Here is a 5,437-nt window from a genome sequence, read left to right on the forward strand (position 1 = left end):
ATTTCTTTTATATTCTGTCTCTCACTGTTAAAATAAACCTACCATAACAATTATAGATCGTTCATTTCTTTGTCAGTGGGCAAACTTACAAAATCGGCAAGGGATCAAATAATTATTTCCCCCACTGTATATACATATATATAATAGATTCAGTGTGGTCTGGTTTCATTGTTATACACAATGCTACAATAACCCATTTCATTATCGGAGGTACATGAAGCTGTTTATGTTACAAAACCACGGACATCTCTGTGTGCTTTCAAAGCGTTGAAGCCTATTAACCCCTAGTAGTGTGTGTGTATATATATATATATATATATGTATATATCTTTGATACTCTGAGAAACATTTGAACAGAATACATCATTTTTAGCAAAGATTTCATACATTGGAGCAGACAAGGTCATTCGATTCAACGACATTTAGATCAATGATGGTTTTGGACTTCTTTTGCCCATCTTCCCTTGTCTGGCATCAGTCTTGAGGTGGTGCTCCTTGTTGTGGATGACCTGAATGTACTGGTCAGTGCTGCTGTTCTGCTGGTCACTGCTGGAGGCCAGGGAAGCCGAGTCCGACTCGGTCACGGGGGTCTCCAGCTTTGGTCTCGTCTTGGGCCTCGCCAAAGACTCCATGTGCCGGGTCCTGGCTGGGGACTGGCAGTGTCTCCCCGGGGAATGGATGTGACGCCTGGTTCGCACGAGGAGCGAGTCTGCTCCTCTCACCTTGGCCCGGACCTGGGAGTTTGGCTCTAAATCTCCACAGTCCATTTCTACTTCACCCTCCTCCTCCCCTTCATTCGGTTCTTGCGCTCCTTGCCTTCCTCGAGCTCGAGCGTGACCTTCTTTAACCGCAGACGCATGGCCCTCTACGCGGTCCCCGATGTAGAAGTGTGCCGGCTGGTGAAGGTCGGAGAGGGATCGGGGACGGTGGGCCTTCCCCGATGCCATCCTTCTCCTGCTTTTTTTTTCCTCCTCCTCCTCCTCCTCCTCCTCCTCCTCCTCTTCGCTCAGATGCTGGTGCGATGGGTGGGCGCGGTGAGGATGTGCATTGTGGTGAGCGGGGCGGGGCGTGTAGCGTTTAACGTTGCGTGGGTACAGCTCCAGGATCTCCGCAGGCTCCTCCATGAGGTAATGGCGTGGGATCCGCGTGGATGAGCGCAGCAGCTTCTTCCTGGGCTCGTGCTCATTGACGATCACGTAGCGGGTGGTGTGACCACGCCGGCCTCCGTAACTCTGGGCAGCGATGATCCCGGCGGCCTCCACTGGATGTATGGAGCGTATGGCCTTCCTGTACAGGGGGTCAGAGTGGATGTCGTCAGAAAAGCGAGCCGGGGATTGTAGCCCATGTGGTAGGACTTGGACCTGCAGGTGCCACTCGGGCCACCAAGAAAGGGGCGGGGCCTGTTACAAGAGAGGACAACACATGAGAATGAGCTCAGATGACTGGCATGTGATATTATTGTTGGTATGTTATCATTGCATAACGCTTCATGAAAATGTTTGCAATGCATTGCCACAATTTTTGACAACATGTAAGGCGACACATTGTTCACTGTAGTGGGTCATTAAATAGGGTTCAAAACTTAAATGAATACATAAAAAAAAACTGATTTATGATTTATATTTTTCAGCAGTGACAAAAGTTTTTTAAACATGCAACAAGAGTATGTCCTTTAAGCCAATATTCACTTTAAATTGGTCCCTTTTTCATGCCAAAAAACAGTTCACAAAGTCAAATATTTTTGAAAAAACAAACTGAACGGCATTTAGAAAAAAAAACCCAGGTTTTAATAAAATGAACAATGAATTGTTTTCAAATCAAAATTGCAAAATTCCAAAAACCAAATCAAAGAAGTCACCATTTTAATTAAACGTTGGATGAAATTATTTACAATCTATAAATCTATAATCTAAAATTTATTTTAGTTCAGAGTTGTAAGTCAGAATTCGGAGTTCAAAGTCAAATAGTTTTTCAAATATTTATAAATGTATTAGAATTCCAACCTTATATTGAAATAATTTTTCTTGCCCTAAACTTTTGTAATAATCTTAACAATAAAATAGTCAAAGTAATATTGTAATATATACAGTATAGGCTGCCACTATTAACACTTTGACGAGAAGCACTAACATTATGACGTTTGAAAAAGCTTTAAGCTGTTCAAAATGATCAATCCAGAGGTGGGTCCATTTTTGTACAGTTGAAGCTACTGTAAGCTAATGTATTGAGTCAGTTCCTTTCTGGTAAACAGCAAGCCTCTGGGGACAAGGATCTATATTAAAAGGTATAACCTGAAGGAGTGGATCTGGTCTGGCTGCCTTTGCCAAGGTCGAAAGGGTTAATAAAGTGTGTTGCTTTGGCGCCCCCGTGTTGTTGCACACTATAGGCTGTGGCACATGAGGTAGAGCGCTTGTCCCGTAACCACAAGGTTGGTGGTTCAAGCCCCTCTACCGGCAACATGCCGAGGTGTCCTTGAGCGAGACACCTAACCCCAAGTTGCTCCCCGGGCGCTTCATTGCAGCCCACTGCTCCTCCGGGATGGTTAAATGCAGAGAAATAATTTCCCCATTGTGGGACTAATAAAGGATTGATTATTATTATTATTATAGTGCATGTTTTTGAACACACATGCCTCTATTTTAGGTGGGAACGCTGAGAGAAATTGCGTTACTTTTTCCTATTCTGCATTCTGTATGAAAGTACCAATGACAAAAACGACACTTTTAAAACAGACATTAACAGGATAATTATTTGCAGGGAAAAAAAACGAGACCAAACAGTACTAAAGCTGGCTAACAGAGTTGGTTCTAACCTAGCCAAGCAGGTTAGGTTGTGAACGCACCCTAAAACCACGATGTAGTTTAAGACATCCCTATTGGCCATATCTTCACCATTTATCAGTGAAATTGTATATATCTATCATATAATAATAATAATAATAATAATAATAATAATAATAATAATTATTATAATAATAATAATAACTTAATTTATATAGCACCTTTTAAAAACAAAGGTTTACAAAGTGCTTCGACAGACAAGCCAGCAAAAAAAATGAAATAACAAGTGACAATCGAATAAACGAACAAAATAAATAAAATAAATAAAATAAATAAAATAAATAAAATAAATAAAAAAATAAATAAAATAAATAAAATAAATAAAATAAAGTGAAATAGGTCAAATATAGTAAACGAATATAAGATACAATACTAAGACCAAATGAAAATGAAACATTAAAACGACGACATCACATAAAAGCCATTCTGTAAAAAATAAATACATTTTAAAAAAAGAAAAAAGAAAAGAGGTTGCCTCTTGTCTGAAGACAATCTGATTGGCTAAACCAATGTATCAGTGTGTGTCAGACCTGTTAGGTATGTGCTCCAGCCGGTGTTTGGGCAGTATGGTCACTGTTGGACTTCGGACCGATCCAGCCACGCTTCCTCTGTTCAGGTCGGCTCTAGAAGCTGATTGGCTGATGGTGTGGATGCTGTTTCCACGGCGAACGGGAGAGCTGCAGTTTGTGACGCTGCCGTTCCGTCGGGGAGATGGCGTGTGGATGGAGGCCTCCTGGCTGGTGACGTCGCTGTCCTGCTGGTCCGGCTTCTTGTCAGACGCTGCCTCTGGAGCCTGCAACCTCGCTACGACGGGGTGGATGTTACAGACGGAGGGTCACGACATTACAAGAACTAATGGAACACACACACAGGAGACGTAGAAAAAAAACTCAACTGGTACCTGCAGCCATCTGGAAGACTTTCTTTTTGTCATCTGTCCGCTCCTGAAGAGATTAAAGGAAAGCTAGTACAAGCTTCTTTCATTTTGTTATTTTTTTAGCTTTCCTTTTGGACAAAAGAGGTGGTGTTTATATTCCCTTTCTAGTCTTTGGACCTCTCAAAGCACTTTAACACCACATGTCATTCACCCATTCATACGCTGATGGGAGGGGCCACTATCCATAACCAGGCATTCACAAAGCCACCGTGAGCAATTTTGGGTTACGTTTCTTTCCCAGGGACGCATGGACTGGAAGTGATTGAAAGACGACCCGCCCTGAATGTCTACCCCAGTCTACCCAGCTCAGTACTGGTTCTGGTTCTGGTTCCGATGGAGCAGCGAGTTGAAGCTCTGCTCCTGGCTGAAGGAGGAGGAGGAGGAGCTGCTGCTGCCAGTAGCATTGGCGGATTTGGGTTAAATTGCAGCGAGGGGCTGGGGCCTGAGCTGAAAGAGGTTCTGGTGAAACTGCAGGATTTTAGTCTGATTTCTTGTTCACCATCAAAAATACAGTATCATTCAGCCTTTAGTGTTTTCTACCTAAAGGCTGAATGATGACATATGGGGAAGCAAATCTGCTAAATGCAAATGCGAATGGGCGAAGAGTGACATGTAGTGTTAAAGCGCTTTGAGTGGTAGGAAAAGTAGAAAAGAGCGATACAAGTACAGTGTGTTTGATTCGTTACAAACTCACAGTCTGGAGCTGCATCCTCAGCTGGTTGTTGGTGAATTTAAGGGATCTGGCTATCGCCTGGAGATAGTATATCAGCATGCTGAAACACACAGGGGCAAAAGTCGTGACGACATGTTGATGTCATAGGTGTGTGTGTGTGTGTGTTTGATGATTTTTGTGCAGTTCATTTCATTTGCTGTAATATTGTGGAAAAGTAAAATTTCAATTTTTATTTTTTTCAGAAAGAGGAGTCCACACAAGCGTGATGATCCACAGTTGGTAATGTAGGAATGAACGTGTGTGTGTGTGTGTGTGTGTGTGTGTGTGTGTGTGTGTGTGTGTGTGTGTGTGTGTGTGTGTGTGTGTGTGTGTGTGTGTGTGTGTGTGTTGAGTCTTACAACAGCAGCAGCAGTGCTGGCAGCACCACGACAGGGCTAGTGACGTAACTCATCACTTTACTGAACCACAGGGGGAAGTCATTGGACACCGTCTCAGAGATGATGTCATATATCTTCTCTTGACCGCTGAAAAACACATTTAAGTACTTTCATATAGTTGACATTTAGAAACAATATAAACACAAAACCGGGCAGCAGCTCCTCCTCACACTGCACAAACACAGCTGACTCTAGAAAGTACTTTAGCTTCTTTTCCTCCTTGGCATCCCCATCATCTGATGCGCCCTCACCACCAACTCAATGATATTACCCAGAGTGCCAACGCAAACAGCCAACCTTAACATTTTGTTTATCTGACCTTGCCACACATAACATTGATTTTGAACATGTAGTGACTTCATCGATCCTATGCCAGAGATTCAGTTACAGATTTATTGTGTAATTAAGCTACTCTTAGGGAAAAAAACAGAGAAAAGTGGAAGGTCGTCACAATGACCTTACATATTGCTTTAGCTGTAAAAAAAATAATAAAAATAAATAAAAATACTTATTTTACTCGCTGTATATATCGATATCATTTTTTATTTAA

The 5,437-nt window shown here is 42.2% G+C and overlaps 1 pseudogene; it reads right to left on the bottom strand.

Annotated features, from left to right (window-relative positions):
• Window positions 1–381: 381 nt before the first annotated feature.
• Window positions 382–5,437, bottom strand: part of LOC129098941 (transmembrane channel-like protein 3) — a 10,107-nt pseudogene continuing 5,051 nt past the window's right edge.

Source organism: Anoplopoma fimbria, chromosome 2, assembly GCF_027596085.1.
Source record: "Anoplopoma fimbria isolate UVic2021 breed Golden Eagle Sablefish chromosome 2, Afim_UVic_2022, whole genome shotgun sequence".
Lineage (NCBI taxonomy): Eukaryota > Metazoa > Chordata > Actinopteri > Perciformes > Anoplopomatidae > Anoplopoma > Anoplopoma fimbria.